This window comes from Grampus griseus, assembly GCF_964374135.1.
Source record: "Grampus griseus genome assembly, chromosome: 20".
NCBI classification, from domain to species: Eukaryota; Metazoa; Chordata; class Mammalia; order Artiodactyla; family Delphinidae; genus Grampus; species Grampus griseus.
This window is the reverse complement of record NC_139014.1, coordinates 29,750,642-29,768,457: the sequence shown is the minus strand read 5'-3', so window position 1 is coordinate 29,768,457 and position 17,816 is coordinate 29,750,642. Positions and strand designations below refer to the sequence as shown.

The 17,816-nt window shown below is 36.0% G+C and overlaps 1 protein-coding gene and 1 pseudogene across 2 annotated transcripts in view; both read left to right on the top strand.

Annotated features, from left to right (window-relative positions):
• The window catches only part of PPM1E (protein phosphatase, Mg2+/Mn2+ dependent 1E), a gene marked incomplete at both ends in the record, with an annotated part of 186,597 nt that overhangs the window by 15,085 nt on the left and 153,696 nt on the right, over positions 1–17,816 (top strand). The gene's annotated exons all lie outside the window — the stretch shown is intronic.
• On the top strand, positions 2,330–2,966 carry LOC309837629 (synaptosomal-associated protein 23-like; annotated as a pseudogene). The gene is made up of 2 exons: positions 2,330–2,591; positions 2,752–2,966. The product of its transcript is annotated as a synaptosomal-associated protein 23-like (transcript).

The following is a 17,816-nucleotide window of genomic DNA, read 5'->3' as shown; positions in this document are numbered from 1 at the left end:
ATTCTTTCTTAGGCTAAAACTCTAGAGGGCAAGAATCATGCTCTAAACATGTTCTTCACTGAACCTAACAAGTTATCACATAAATATGAGAGGTGATAGTCATTAAATCAGGCTATCACTGCTTTTGCAATAGGAATGACCTCTGAAGTTTTGGAATTTGATTTCTGGCAACACTGAATATTTATTAGTTCATATAGTCTTGGTTTAGGCAGCTTATAAATAATCTCATATATTACTTAGAAGGAGACTTGTATTATTCACAGTCTACTTATACAATCAGAGGAACATAAATATTTTCAGTTTTTCAAGGTCATATGGAAAGTTAACTGTGCATCTAAAAATAATTTTCAGTTTTTTAAGGCAGATAAATACAACTTTGCATTTAAATACCCTTTACCAGGGTAGTTTCTAATCATAAATATCTTTCTATAAGACTTGGTTAGCAGTGTGAACCAGAGGTTTACACCTCTGCACCTGAAATAATAATTGTACAGCTAGTAGTAGTAAGCTGCTCCTGTTTCTTTTGTTGCTACTACATTTATTGAGAGCTTGCTCAGACACTGTTTTATATTTAATACCTCAATTAATCCTTGAAAAAACTGTTTGATGTTAGGTTCTATTATTAGCCCATTTTGCAGATGTGAAGGCCAAGGCACAGAAAGTTTAAAGAACTCAAGTTTCCACCATCGGTGGTGTCACTAGGACATGAACCCAGGCAGACTGATTCCAGGGGTTATAGCTATAAAGTTCATTTTATAATTTTCATGCTATGTTAGAAACATGTTTCTATAGGGAAAAATCACAGTGAAGATGCAGTTCAATTGTTTGAATTTTGAGCACTGCCATTTCTGAGTTTAGGCTCTTATTTCTTTCCTTGATTACTTTGGTAGCCTCCTAACTAATGTGCCTGCCGTTAGTCTCTTTTCCCTCTAATCTAGGCTCCCTGGGTTTTCTGACATAATTGAATTTTCTCTAAAGATATCAAATTATTTCTTGCCTCTCTGCCTTTGTAGATGCTATTTCTTCCTCATGGAACATCACTTTCTTGGCTAACTATAACTAACCTACCTTTTGACGGAGAGAGGGTGGTTGGATTTTTACTATCTTCAACCATAAAGTGCTATAGTATTAACTATAAATAAAGAACATGCTAAGGTTTTTGCATCAAGTATTTTTCTGAACTCTGGCCTCTCATGAAAGACAAGAAAAAACTAAAAATTCATGCTGCTTATTGAAAACACAGTTGAAATCCAGAAATTCTTTAAACAGTAGACTGACAGAAAGTTCACAACTTGGTATATAGCTCATAAGGTGCCTGGAGATTATTTTTTTCCATTTTGTACTTGACTAATCCTGTAATCTATTTCGATTTTTTTTTTTTTTTTTTTTTTTTTTTGCGGTACGCGGGCCTCTCACTGCTGTGGCCTCTCCCGTTGCGGAGCACAGGCTCCGGACGCGCAGGCCCAGTGGCCATGGCTCACGGGCCCAGCCGCTCCGTGGCATGTGGGACCCTCCCGGACTGGGGCACGAACCCATGTCCCCTGCATCGGCAGGTGGACTCCCAACCACTGCGCCACCAGGGAAGCCCTATTTCAATTTTTTAACTTCGGTATTAATTGTTGAAGTAGCCAAAGACACCTATTTTCTATAGATTTTTAATGCCTAATATAATAGCCATGTACGCAACACAGTGTTTCTTGGAAAGAAATCCTTAAAAATTTTTTTAAATTAAGTATAGAGAGAAGTATTCTTTTGTTCAATTAGTTTGCAATCTATATTAATGTCATATATTCAGTATGTTATCTTTTAGAAGCCAGTAAAATACATACTGGTCATTAATAAGCAGTGGATTATGGATTAAAGCAGTGATCACTTATATTCTAGAAGTGTATTCCCATCATTGGGTCCTTATGCTGTAACATAGTTTTGGAATCATTATCGTTGTAAAATCATTATTTCTTTGCATAATGCACTCAAGAGTGGCTCAAAATAAAGACTGTCTTTTAGTCAGAATTCCATTTTATATATTAAAATATCCAGTTTATGTTCAACATATACATGATATTAAAGTAAAACTATCCTTGACTATCAAGGAGAGGAGGAAATAGGACAAGTGATATCACCTTCTAATGTAGATCTGTACAAATATATTGAAGAAGTGCACAGGCACGCAGGTCCGGCGAGTGTAGGCGCAAAAAGGGCGCAGCTGGAGCGCAGCTGGGTGTCTGGCTTGCGGGTGTCCGAGCTGCTGCGGCCGGAGAGGAGTGGCCGGAACTGCTTGAATATCCACATTTCAGTTTCTGCACCATATCAAGAGTTTTAATTCATCATGGATAATCTGTTAGCAGAAGAAATTCAGCTGAGGGCTAACCAGGTTACTGATGAGTCTCTGGAAAGTACAAGGAGAATCCTGGGTTGAGCCACTGAGTCTCAGGATGCAGGAATCAAAACTATCACTATGCCGGATGAACAAGGGGAACAACTAAAATGCAAAGAAGAAGGCATGGACCAAATAAACAAAGACATGAGAGAAGCAGAGAAGACTTTAACAGAACTAAACAAGTGCTGTGGCTTTTGTCTATGCCCATGTAGTAGGACAAAGAACTTTTGAGTCTAGTAAAGCCTATAAGGCAACATGGGGAGGTGTTGGAGACAACTCTACTAGCAATGTAGTATCTAAGAAGCCAGGCCGAGTGACAAGTGGTCAGCCTCAGCAAGCAACCACAGCAGCAGCCAGCGGCTGATACATTAAATGTATAACAAATGATGCTAGGGAAGACGAAATAGAAGAGAACCTGACTCAAGTGGGCAGTATCCTAGGAAATCTAAAAAACATGGCCCTGGACTTAGGCAATGAGATTGAGGCTCAAAATCGACAAATAGAACGGATCACAGAAAAGGCTCACACCAACAAAGATCGTATTGACAATGCCAGTGCCAGAGCAAAGAAATGCATTGACAGCTAAAGCTACTGCTGTACTTTATCATTTATTCACCTCCCTAGCTCCTCCTTCAAAGCCATTACCTTTCCAGAGTTTGAAATTTTGGTTCCACACTTTTCTAATCGGGAGATGATGTGGAAGAAGATCTAGGAATAACAGCCCCTCTATTCTTTTATTTTCTCTTTTTCCCTTGAGGGTAGGCTGCTGCTTAGTTTTCCTTCTAGTATTTTCTTTCTTGGTCCATACTCTTAGGTTGGTTTTCATACATCATGTATAATGTTATTTTTCATTCTCTCCATTTACTTAGCAAGTTCTCCTGCTTTCACAATTTGGAAGCATTGCCAAAGGCAGTCATGTAAAAGGCAGTGGGGGCAGGCACAAGGAGGAAAGGTAAGAGATAAGAAGTTGTTACCTCAGTAAAACCTGCAGACCCTAAAGCCAAAAGTTGCATAACCACAGTGAAGATGTAGTTGGGTTTAATTTCTATTTAAGTTGCAGTTATTGCCAATTTAGGCCAATGCTTGGTTTTGGAGCCTGTATATACAGTATTTTTGTTATACATCACAACTTTGCAACCTCTGCTTCAAAAAAGAATAGAATGGGTTTTCTTAAAGTGAGCTTAATTTCTGAACTCCTGGTGATTCATCTATGTACATAGATGCTATGATCCCATTTTATATTGCACCATATAGGAACACATGGTATAAATGAATGGCTTTTTATTTTCATATTATTAATAGTATCATGGTCCCATTACAGGCCTATTAACCTCATAAATTTGTTATTAGTCTTTGAAGAAAAAATATGTAAATATGTATATATAATATGAGAATTTCTCTCTACAGCAGGGCTTAAAATTTTTTGGAAAAGTTTGACAAAGTACATCACGTGAATTCAGATTTACCTCAATGCCAAGAATTATGTTTGGATAGGAAAAAAGAAACTTGTTTTGATCTCAGGTAGAAACTAGTTAGATTGCTTTGAGTTTTATGTAGCTTTAAACTGTTCTTAAAACTAGAATTTATTCTGTTTAACTAAAAATGATTCAGAAAATTATGTCTTTGGTTTACTTATTGATGATTGCACTGTGATTCTCTTAGCCTTTTGTATTCAACTTCCAGAATCACATTTGTTTAGATCCTGAACAGTGTTATAAGAATCTGATTGGTATTTGTCACCTTTATTTAAAAACTAGCTCCTGCACGCTTCAAAGCTATTAATGTCGACTGGTTTGACCAATAACCACTGTTTGATCCTTACAATTAAATTTTGTAACTAAAAAAAAAAAAATATATATATATATGTATAAGATCAAAATACATTGAAAATCAAGTATAAAATAAAAGCATTCTCTCAGAATGAGGCCTTATAAATACTCAAACCAATTAAACATTACAGTGGAAAAGTTCATTAAATATTACATTAAGTAATTAGTAATTTTTATATTCCTACATAGGTCAAAATTACCAAACCATGAAACTGAATTTCTTCTCATTTCCCCAAGGATTATGAAAGAGATTTTAATTAAGCTTTGCTATGTTAAGAATTTCCTTGATTTTAGAAAGCTGTTTGTATGTTACTACAGCTTTTCTAAGTGACTGTCTACATAAAGATAGCCTTATGTGTGGCTTGGTAATTTTGTGGTTAATGTATACCACGAAAAAGTTATTATAGGAATTCAATTCATGAAGCATATATGATCAGCTATGTTCAAGCAAGATATTGAATTATTTGGTATTTTGTAATATGTATAATTAGTAGTAAATCCTAAAAAGAATATGATTATAGTTAAAGACAGTGTCCTTTCGTGAAACTAATGTTAATGGCGTTTGTTTTCTTATTCACTTGTTTTTCACCTCATTATAGAAAGAATTTCAAGTGGCAGATTAATTTTACTATAATGGGAGTAATTATTTAGTCATCAAAAAAAGTTAAGTGTCTACCATATGCTAAGCATTGTGGTAAATGCTGCTTATACAGAAATAAAATACATGTTCCTTTCCTCAAGAAGTGTGTGGTTTAGAGAAAAAGTCAGACAAGTTAACCAGCAAGTACAGTACAATGTGAGTACGATAAAAATTATTATTAACTCTGATATGTAGGAGGTGATATACTAAGCGCATTACATTGTTATTCACTATTTTTAAATCAGGAAATTAATATTTAATAACATTAGTTAACTCATCTAAGGTCACACAGTAAGTGGTAGAATCAGAATTTGAACTCAGATGTGTCTGACTCCAAAGCTTTTTATTTTGCTGCCTCCCTATACTGGTAAGAGTTAAGACAGAGTGATGCAGAGGATTTATGGAGACCGTAAGGTGGGTGTGCCAATGTAGGCTATTAGGTTCTGGAAGAGGATGCTTAAATTAAGTTTAAAAGACTAAATAGGAATTAGCCAAGAGGAAGAGGGAGCTGAAAAGCTTTCCAACGGAGATACTAACTTGTGCAAAGGCATAGAGATGAGAAAGCATAGCCCATTTGGGGCTTGTAAGCCCTTATTTCTCTGAATAAAGGAGAGTAAACCTGCAAAAAAAAACTGGAGAAATAACCCCCAAATCATTCATTAATTCATTTATTCAGTCAATATTGGGCACTGTAGACTCTATTCACTGCATCTCTGGGATGATATTGGAATTTTTAAAACTACAAGTCAGAGAAATGCCACTAATGTTAACAAAATGCCACATAATCAGGAAAGAGAAGAACTTTATGCTCTTCTGTCCTCTAATTTGTTTTATTTGGCTTTTAGAACAGTGGTTTCTAAATTGTAGAATCTCTCTCTCACTCTCTCTCTCTCTCTTTTTCTGATCATTTCTCTCATCATACTACCTGATGCCAAACTGTGGAGATTTTAGAACTGAAGGCTGCCTAAAGTGTTCTCAATTCAACTATTCTAAATTCTGTTTACTTCCTAAAGATTTAAGAAAGGCTAAGTATGTTCCTCTGTAGCAGTATCCCCTGTATGACCTTATCTTTCAGGGGATAAATGTACTAAAAGTACTAAAGCAGATCCTTTCAAGGACATGTTTGGAGAGATAGATGCACATCAAGCTGCTAGGTGGATATACAGGACAACGCAAGACCATGACCTGGTTAGAAATCAACATATAAAATCTAGGAGGTAGGGAATGGTTTTTCTGAGTTTGAAGGAGTGATGTTTATCATTAGACACATTCAACATTCAGTGATATGATTATTAGTTTGTTTTCTCCATCTTTACAATCCAAAGAGATAGTCTTCAACATTCATTTCAAATGCTGTCTTCTAGTAGAAGAATTTCCCTCAGATCAGCTGGAAGTAATTATTCCCTCTCCCGAACTTCCCAGCATTTTATCTGTATCTTTTAAAAATACATCCAGTAATTCCTTCCTTTTTATAATGTCATTTATATGCATGTCTCATCTCCTCATTTAAACTGTGCGTACCTTCATGTTTGACCCCCGGCACTAAGCTTTGTACGTATAAGGCATTGAGCTAATATTTAATGAATTAAAGCATAGCATCCCTATCATAAGCTAAATCATTAGGGCAGTGTTTCTTAAAGTGTTGGACATTAATTACTTACTTCCGGATCACCTGGAATGTGTTGTTCCAAATGCAAGTTCCTGTGCTTCTGCCCACACCTACTGAATGAGAATTTCTATGGTTTCCAGTAATCTTGTTTTGAGTAAAAACACTAGATAATTATGATGTACACTAAAGTTTGAGAACCCACTGCCTTAGGGAGAATGCAGGAATCCAAATTAAAATTACATTGAATTGCAGATGTGCTTAATGCTAAAAATAATAAAGTATAAACCATAATGGAAAAGAATATTAAAAAAGAATGTATATATGTGTATAACTGTATATATGTGTATAACTTGCTATACAGCAGAGATTGGCCCAACATTGTAAACAAACTATACTTCAATTAAAAAAAAAATAAAAAATAAAGTAGCGAGACTTCCCTGGTGGCGCAGTGGTTAAGAATCCGTCTGTCAATGCAGGACACACAGGTTCGATCCCTGGTCCAGGAAGACCCCACATGTCGCAGAGGAACTAAGCCTGTGCACCACAACTACCGAGCCTGTGCTCTAGAGCCCATGAACCACAACTACTGAAGCCCGCATGCCTAGAGCCCGTGCTCTGCAACAAGAGAAGCCACCGCAATGAGAAGCCTGCACACCACAACGAAGAGTAGCCCCCGCTTGCTGCAACTAGAGAAAGCCCGCGTGCAGCAAAGAAGACCCAACACAGCCAATAAATAAATAAATAAATTTATATTAAAAAACGGTAGCATTTTGTACATAGCATATAAGATGAAAGTATAAGAAGAAAGAACTGAACAGGAAGATATTTTCAGTGAAGTTTTTCTGTATGTCAGGAAAGATCAGTGTTCAGTATTCTGGAACTTTAGTCTTAAAAAGCATATTTAGATGTAAATAATTTAGAATATTGATGACCATTTTCTTTGAATGCATTTGAAGTAAAACACCATGGTTTTATAACTAAAGACTAAGAAAAGGTGCTTTGAACATTCTTATTGGCACGTTCTTGTATTGCTGTATGCATAGATGTCTTTTAAGGCATGATTTCCTATAATATAGTTTGTGACTCATAGTTTTATTGTAAGAAGTAGTGTGGTTTAGATACCATTTAACCATATATGCTTCTCCTTATCTTTAACAACACATTGTATTTTAGATTTACTTGTCTGTGAATGTTTTTATCTGTGACTTTTAAAAATATGAAATTGTTGATAGATTGTCAACTATCTTGACTTATGTATTGTTTAAATTGATAAGGGCTAGGATAAGCTGTAGCAAGCAACTCCAATATAGATCTTCATCATCCAGGTAGTTCTTTTATTTCTAAAATATAAATTGTTGGGCTTCCCTGGTGGTGTAGTGGTTAAGAATCCAATCCGCCTGCCAGTGCAGGTGACACGGGTTCAATCCCTAGTCTGGGAAGATCCCACGTGCTGTGGAGCAGCTAAGCCCACACACCACAACTACTGAGCCTGCACTCTGGAGCCTGTGAGCCACAACTACTGAAGCCCACACACCTAGAGCCTGTGCTCTGCAACAAGAGAAACCACCGCAATGAAAAGCCTGCGCACTGCAATGAAGAGTAGCCCCCGCTCGTCACAACTAGAGAAAGCCCATGCGCAGCAATGAAGACCCAACACAGCCAAAAATAAATTAAAAAAAAAATTAAAATATAAATTGTTTTATAAACTTAAGCTGTTCTTATAATAGTAATAAAGATAAGAAGTGCTTAAAAAGTGCTTATAATGTAGAGAACTGGTCCAGATACTATGTATATATTAATTCATTTAATTCTCACAACAACCAAATGAAGTAGGCAGTGTTATCAACCACACTTTGCAGATAAGGAAGCTAAGGTATTGAGAAAGAAATTTGTCCAAGTTCACGTAGCTGGTAAGTGGCTAGGATATGAACCCCTACAGAGTAGCTTCAGAGTCAGCACTCTTAACCACTCTGCAATAATGTTATTATTTTTTTTAACTAGCACATAACTTGACTTTGTCTTAGTCACTATCAGGAGCATTTTCCAGCAATAGTAATAATAATTGGCACATGTTTCCAAGTAAAAATTTTAAACAAATTCAGCGTATATCTAAACATCATCTTTTTTGAATGGTCTTAATGCTATTCTTACTTTTACTGATTTTACGTAGTAATATCAAGATTTCTTACTTAAAATTAGTTGGCTGTCAAAAGATTGTTTTGGCAATCTGATTGACACAAGTGAAAGTCCAGTAAGTTTATTTTATTAATTTAAGTTATTTTTAAAATTTTATTTGTTTTATTTTTTGGCTACGTTGGGTCTTCATTGCTGTGCACGGGCTTTCTTTATTTGAGGCGAGTAGGGGCTACTCTTTGTTGCGGTGCACAGGCTTCTTATTTAGGTGGCTTCCCTTGTTGAAGAGCATGGGCTCTGGGCGTGCGAGCTTCAGTAGTTGCAGCATGTGGGCTCAGTAGTTGTGGCACGCGGGCCCTAGAGTGTGTGGGCTTCAGTAGTTGTGGCATGTGGGCTCAGTAATTGTGGCTCACGGGCTCTAGAGTGCAGGCTCAGTAGTTGTGGCACACGGGCTTAGTTGCTCCGTGGCATGTGGGATCTTTCCGGACCAGGGGTTGAACCCGTGTCCCTGCAGTGGCAGGTGGTTTCTTAACCACTGCACCACCAGGGAAGTCCCAGGTCCAGTAATTTTAATTTTCAGAAGCTATTGGAACACTTAACAGATTTTTAAAAAACTATATTTATTTATTTATTTTTGGCTGCATTGGGTCTTCGTTGCTGCGTGTTGGCTTTCTTTAGTTGTGGTGGGTGGGGACTACTCTTCATTGTGGTGTGCGGGCTTCTCATCATGGTGGCTTCTCTTGTGGAGCATGGGCTCTAGGCCCATGGGCTTCAGCAGTTGTGGCACGCAGGCTCAGTAGTTGTGGCTTGTGGGTTGTAGAGCGCAGGCTCAGTAGTTGTGGCGCATGGGCCTAGTTGCTCCATGGCATGTGGGATCTTCCTGGACCAGAGCTCGAACCTGTGGCCCCTGCATTGGCAGGTGGGTTCTTAAAAGCCACTGTGCCACCAGGGAAGCTCCACTTAACAGATTTTTAGAAAATAAAAAAGCTAGATAAATTTTCATACTGATCATTTTTTAAAATTATATATACAAGATGTTTAGTAATACATATTCTTTTTGATAAAGCACTGAAGTTTTTCTCTACAAAAAGTACATTTTTTTTCAAATTTATTTTTTTGACCATCCTGACGCAAGGCATGTGGGATCTTATCACTAGTTCCCCAGCCAGGGATTGAAATCGCACCCCCTGCATTGGAAGCGTGGAGTCTTAACCATTGGACTGCCAGGGAATTCCCAAAAACTACATTTTTTTAATTGGTGTTTCTGTGGTACACATGAAAATATCTGTCCTTGGTCTGTGTCATTTCCTTATTTTTAATTCTACAAATTGGTCATTTTAGGTGTCATTAATTGTTTTGTTTCAATAAATAAATACTGAAGGTGATTAAACCACCTTGTAAAAATAGCTAACTTATGAATGCTATATAGTAGGCTGTGTTTTAATATGTTAATTGTTTTTAAAAATCTGTCCCATCAAAACACTAACTTGTTTAAAAAGTTCAGTTTTAAAATATCACCAACCTCTGTTATAATCAGGACAGCTCAGAAGAAGAGGAGACGTAAATTAGAGAAACCTGGAATGGAAAATAAAGAAGAGAAATTTTTTTACCCTTAGAATAAAGGGTTCCACAATGAGGAGGTGGGCTCTAAGAATCTTGAATAAGAAGATCATAGGTATGCCCAATTAAGTGGCTCTTAATAACATTATTTTTATTTTTTCAGTGCAAATTTACAATCTAGTAAACTGAAAAACAGATGAACATTGAATTATCTGTGGAATTCTTAAGGAAGGGTCACTTTTATATGGGAAAAGATATTTCTTGTACTTTTATCTTTTGATCTATATTTTGTCATTTTGTTAATGGTGGAAAGAGAATAAACATCATTTTTTATGAACAAAATATTTTTTTCTAAGTTTGAAACCAGTATGAACCTTGCTGTAAATATTTAAGTTTTTAAAAATATAAATTAAATATTTGATTGTGCTACTAAACGTGTCATTTTACCTGATGGCTAGGAGGAGTCAAACATAGTCAAGAGGGGTACCTAATGAGTACCTTTAGAGAGTACGTAAAGCATTTACTAACTGTAGGAAGAATGATCATGTCTTATTTCTCAAATAAATAGAATTTTAATTTACTTATGCAAGGAAGTTATTCTGTATTTACTTATTTTATGTAGAGTTTCCTACTAGAATATAAGCTCCCTGAAGGCAGGGACTCTGTTTTACTTACCATCCTATCCTCAATACCTAGAATACTGAATGCTGAGTACATAGTAGGTTTTCAGTAAGTACTTGATGAGTAAATGGAATAGATGTTTATACATGTTTTTTATTGTGGTGAAATATACATAATAATTAACATGTTTTAAATGGCATTTTTATATCTGGTTAGATAAAAGACACATGCTCATTGTAGAAATATTTGAAACTATTATGAAACAGAAAAGTTACTTGTAGTTTGCAACTTCAAATAGCCATTCTTTAGGAATATTTTTCTCTAATTCTTTTTTATGCAGATATATTTATAACTAAATTGAGATCACACATACACATAATACATATAGTTTTGTGCCCTGCTTTTTTAATTTAATACTTTCAAGTGAGCACTTTTCTAAATCATTAACTGTTACTTGAAAACATGTTAAAAGGTTGTTAAGGGTCTAAGTGCAGTTTTGCTCAAAATTCACAATAATAAATACATTTTACTTTGTGATTAAGACTATACATAAACATTTAATTGTATTAAAAATTGTAAAGCAGTAGTTATGAAGTGTGATGAATTCTGATTTTTTCATATGTTGTTTTTTTGAAATATGCTTGTCACATCCCTCCAAACTGATTTTGCATCTCAGTAATGGGTTGCAGCCTACAGTTGGAAAAGTACAGTTCTCTTGTATGAGTATTCTGTAATTCAGTTATGCCCCTTTTATTGGACAAATTCGGTTCTTTCCATTATTTTGCCGGTAGGTATAAGTTCTTAAAAGTGTGTTTGAGCATATTTGCTTAAGTAATTTATGCTGGTTATAATAAATTGTTGCTAAAGTGTTAAAATGTAAAAGTCTTCTTTATCAGTTTGATGTATATCCTTTCAGATTTTCTTTTTTTCATGCAAAGGTGAGATACACTGTCAAATTATTAAAATTATTTTTATGGCCCTCAGTAGAGTTTAATAACTTGCCTTACATTGGTCCTGGGCATGGGCGTTATGTAATTTTTGTTAATTTTTTCCTCCAGTTTTACTAGGACACAATTAACACATGATATTGTGTTATGAAAAGTGTGCAAAGTGTAAAGTGACTTTCAGATTTTTCTATGCAGTCATTCACTCTCTATATCAATCTCTATACACACATTTTTTTCCCTAAACAAAAATGCTGTTATTCTAACACCTTTTAAGTTTTTTAGTTAATGTATCATGGATATCTTTTCATATCAACATGTAAAAAGTTACACCATTCTTTTGTCTGCTGCCTAGTATTCTGTTATAGGTAGATCATATTCTAACCTTTCCATTGTTAATGAAGATTTTTGTGTTGCTTTTTTTTTGGGCCACACCACGTGGCTTGTGGAATCGTAGTTCCCCAACCAGGGATTGAACCCAGGGCCCCCAGCAGTGAAAGTGCAGAGTCCTAACCACTGGACTGCCAGGGAGTTCCCAGTTTGTACTACCTTTAATAGTATATGAGGGAAAAAATTTCCCCATAGTGTTAACATTGGATATTTTCAACCTCAATTTTTGCCAGTTTGATGAGCAAAAAGTCCCTTTTATAATTTGAATGTATTGGATTAGCATCTTTTCATATGCTTATTGGCGATTTATGTGTCTTCTACTAATGCTTGCTTACAGCCTTTGTGGATCTTTCTATTTATTATTGATTTGTAGGAAATCTTTATGTATTATGTTTATTAGCCTCTTGAGTATTATATGTTGCAAATGGCTTCTCCCAGTCTATAAATCGTCTTTGAAACTTTATTATGGAATCTTTTTCTATTTAGAAGTTTAACTTTTTGTACTTGATCAAATCAGCTTTTTTTTTTCTTTATGGATTCTGGGATTTGTATCATGTTTTAAAGGGTATAACTGACCTTCTCCACTTATTTTCTTATATTTTCCTCTATACTTATAGCTTTTCTTGTTTATTCATTGAGAATTAATTTTTGTTTTTTGTATTACATTTGGCTACTTAAAGTTGATATAATTATTACTTCTGATAACTAAACAACTCTTATAATAAGGAAGATGAGTGAGTTTCTTTTTTGTGACTTTTTAAAAATTTTTTTACATGTTTATTTTTATTTTTTTGGCTGCACTGTGTGACATGTGGCATCTTAGTTCCCTGACCAGGGATTGAACCCACGCCCCCTGGTTTGGAAGCACCAAGTCTTAACCACTGGACCACCAGGGAAGTTCCAATCAGTGAGTTTCTGAAGGAAGTTCTAATTTTGTTAAAATGCTTGAATTGATGGTAAATATAGTTGGTTTGAGCATGAATCTAAGCTTTATAAGGAGTTGGAGTAAGGGTAGATATTTTTTGGATAGGAAAACGTTTGAACAAAAGTGCAGATTTCTCAGCAGGCTTCACAGCCAATCAAGTTCATTTGAAACATAACAGTAGGTTATTTGACAAATTGTTGCCTTGCTGACATTTTCTCTCTTAGACTATAAGGGGAAAATATTTATATATTTGTATGAGAAAAAATCTTGAAGGGTATACAAAAATTATTAGCAGTGATTTTCTCTGGATGGAGAGATTTCAGATATATTTAATTTTTTTTTCTACTTTGTTTTACATTTTTATCACTAAAAATGTTATTTGTTTAGGGACTTCCCTGGTGGCACAGTGGTAAAGAATCCGCCTGCCAATGCAGGGGACACGGGTTCGATCCCTGGTCCGGGAAGATCCCGCATGCTATAGAGCAACTAAGCCCGTGTGCCACAACTACTGAGCCTGTGCTCAAGAGCCCATGAGCCACAACTACTGAGGCCACATGCCACAACTGCTGAAGCCCACATGCCTAGAGCCCGTGCTCCACAACAAGAGAAGCCACCACAATAAGAAGCCCGTGCACTGCATTGAAGAGTAGCCCCCGCTCACTGCAACTAGAGAAAGCCCGCGTGCAGCAACGAAGACCCAATGCAAAAAAAAAAAAAAAAAAAATGTTATTTGTTTAGTAAAAATAATATAGCCGGGAGGTAAAGAATGCAGTGAAGGATACTGCTACTCTGGATCTATTTATAGCCAATTCTTCTTAAGGAAGAATTGCTTGGTGGATAGAAATGAAAGAAACCTTTGGAGACAACGTGACCATATCATTATATAGTTTGTTATAGCTGGGGTAGAGAATTCTAGAAGTGGTCACATATATACATACTCTAGATTGTAGGAATAAAACTTATAAAAAGTAAACAAAAATATATATTGTCATGACCTTATGACCTGAGACTAGGAAAGGTGGGAAGAACACAAAAATAATTGGACAATTATACAGTTACAGATTATAACGAGTTTTTTAAAAGGCAAAAGCAAATAAAACTACTTTGACTCCACTTGGAGCAATCTTAGCTCAGGTTTTAAAAGGACATTTATAGAAGATGAATATATAAAAGTAACACAAACATTTAAGTGTGTCAGAAAAGCTAAAATCCGGAAATCACAGATGTGAGGAATATACTAAAGATAATTATAAAATCTTAGTTATATTCAGAAACAATAATAAGGAAGATACATGCTTACTTAATATTAACAGCTCTTATTTGGTTTCCATATTTTCTGTCAAGGAGAACAATCTTTATGCTGTAACAACAAAAAATTACCTAGTAAAGGAGAATTAAAGTCCAGTATAGGTGAAATTAATTAAGGAGGCATCTAACTGCTCAATAGGACTTATTTTCATAACCTGAACTAGTTATATCTGAGGATGCTGTGCATACTTGTAGGTGAGAAAGCTAAACTTTGAGAAATTATTGGGAATAAGAATGGAAGTGAGCAACAGGTGAGGACATTGGCAGCACGTTGATCAAATTCAGAAATGACACAAAGCTTGTTGGACTTTTATGCAAGAAATGAAAACAATTTGTAAGTCCATAGCAACAAGCACTTAACATATTGGTTTAAATAAGAAATTTAGTATAACTGAATATATAATCCTGCATTTGGGTTAAAAGAAAAATGAGTTGAAGAATTGATGAAAAAGGATAAATAGCCTAGCGGGAGTATTTATGACAAAGGGAATTTCCCTGTTGGTAAACTTAATATGAATCAGCAGCATGATTTGCCTGCCAAAATTTGATTATTATGGTTTTCTGAACAAGGGAAGTTAGGCCACACCTAGCCTGTATCCAGATTTAGGTACCACATTTGAGGAAATTAGCATAAGTCCCAATGACCGCAGTATCAGGCATTTGTGGTGTAGAAAAAGAAGTAGACTTAATGTGAACCATAAAGTAGCTCAGGTACCAAAGATTATAGAAAAACAACTTTCAAACCAACAGAAGGAAGAATTTTCTAGTGCTTAGAAAATAACAGGCTGCCTTGAGAGGCAGTGGTTTGTGTGTGTAGAGTTTGAGCAAGGCTACTTTACTACCCAGGTAAAGGTGATACAGAGGGTGTTAAAATTTAAATGACTTTTTTTTTTTTTTTTGGCTGTGTTGGGTCTTTAGTTGCTACGTGGGGCTTTCTCTCATTGCGGCGAGCGGGGGCTACTCTTTGTGTGGTACGCGGGCTTCTCATTGCGGTGGCTTCTCTTGTTGCAGAGGGCGGGGCTTCAGTAGTTGTGGCTCGCGGGCTGTTGAGCGCAGGCTCAGTAGTCATGGCGCATGGGCTTAGTTGCTCTGTGGCAAGTGGGATCTTCCCGGACCAGGGCTCGAACCCGTGTCCTCTGCATTGGCAGGTGGATTCTTAACCACTGTGCCACCAGGGAAGTCTTTAAATGACTTTTGAATGTATTGGTTTTGCATTTTTTCATATGCTATTCATCATTTGTATATCTTCCTTGGAGAATATCCACTCAAACCCTTTACTGTTTTTTACTTGGGCTATTTGTCATTTATTATTGAGTTGTAAAAGTTTTTTATATATTCTGGATACAAGTCCCTTATCAGATATATGATTTGTAAATATTTTCTCCCATCCTGTGGGTGTTTCACTTTCTTGATGGTATCATTTGCAGCACAGAAGTTTAAAATGTTTTATATAGTCCAATTTACATATGTACAGGCATACCTTGGAGATATTGCAGATTTGGTTCCAGGCCACTGTAATAAAGCAAATATTTCAGTAAAGCAAGTCACATAAATTTTTTGGTTTCCAAGTGCATATCAAAGTTACGTTTATACTACACTGTACTCTATTAAGTATGCAATAGCATTATATCTAAAAAACAATGTACATACCTTAATTAAAAAATACTGTATTGCTAAAAAATGCTAACCATCGTCTGAGCCTTCAGCGATTTTTAATCTTTTTGCTGGTGGAGGGTCTTGCCTTGATGTTGAGGGCTCCTGACTGATCAGCTGGTGGTGACTGCTGAAGGTTGGCGTGGCCGTGGCAATTTTTAAAAATAAGACAGCCATGAAGTTTGCCACATCAATTGACTCTTCCTTTTACAAACAATTTCTTTGTAGCATGCAGTGCTGTTTGATAGCATTTTATCTATGGTGGAACTTTTTCAAATTTGGAGTCAATCCTCTCAAACCCTGACACTGCTTTATCAACCAAGTTTATGTAATATTCTAAATCCTGTGTTGTCATTTCAACAGTCTTCACAACATCTTCACCAGGAGTAGGTTCCATCTCCAGAGTAGGTTCCACTTTCTTTATGCATTCATAAGAAGAACTCCTCATCACAGTTTTATCATGAGATTACAGTAATTCAGTCACGTCTTCAGGCTCTACTTCTAATATCGTTCTCTTGCTCTTTCTACCACATCTGCAATTATTTCCTCCACTAAAGTCTTGAACCTGTCAGAGTCATCCCTGAGGGTTGGAATCAAGTTCTTCCAAAGTTCTGTTAATGTTGATGATATTTTGACATCTTCCCACGAATCACACATGTTCTTAATGGCATCTAGAATGGTGAATCCTTTCCAGAAGGTTTTCAATTTACTTTGCTCAGATCCATCAGAGGTATTGCTATCTGTAGCAGCTATAGCCTTAAGAAATGTATTTCTTAAATAGTAAGACTTGAAAGTCAGTATTACTCCTTGATTCGTGGGCTGTAGAACAGATGTGTGTTAGCAGGCATGAAAATAACATTAATCTTGTGTATCTCCATCAGAGCTCTTGGGTGACCAGGTACATTGTCAAAGAGCAGTAGTATTTTGAAAGGAATCGTTTTTTCTGAGCAGTAGGTCCCAACAGTGTGCTTAAAATATTCAGTAACCCATGTTGTAAACAGAAGTGCTGTCATCCAGGCTTTGTTGTTCCGTTTGTAGAGCACAGGCAGGATAGATTTAGCATAAGTCTTAAGGACCCTAGGATTTTAAAGGCTACTGCAAGGTTATTAATTGGCCTGTTTTCAATATTCTCATGTCTCAGGGAATTAGGAGGCCCAAGGAGAGTGGGGGAGAGAGGGGACTGGCCGATTGGTGGAGCAATCAGAACACACACAACATTTAGTAAGATTGGTGTCTTATATGGTTCATGGCACTCCAAAACAATTACAACAGTAACATCAAAGATCGCTGGTCACAGACCATCATAACACAATATTAATGAAATATTGCAAGAATTACCAGAATGTGACAGTGACACGAAGCAAGCATATGCTGTTGGAAAAAATGGCACTGATAGACTTGCTTGACTCAAACAAGGTTGCCACAAACTTTCAATTTGTAAAAATAAGCAATATCTGGGAAGTGCAGTGAAGCAAAGCCCAATAAAGTGAGGTATGCCTGTATATTTTTTTACTTGTGCTTTTGGTGTTGCCTAAGTTAAGTTCACAAGGATTTGCTCCTGTGTTTTCTCCTAAGGGTTTTATAGTTTTAGCTCTTACATTTAGTTCTGTGATCCATTTTGAGTTAATTTTTGCGTATGGTAGGGGTAAGGGTCCAACTTCATTCTTTTGCATGTGGATATCCAGTTGTCCTAGCACCATTTGTTGAAAAGACTATTCTCTTCCTCATTGAATTGTCTTAACACTTGAATTTTTAAATAGTATAACTTTTATTTTTAGTAAGAAATATCAATATAATAACTATGGAAGATGAGAAACTAATGCA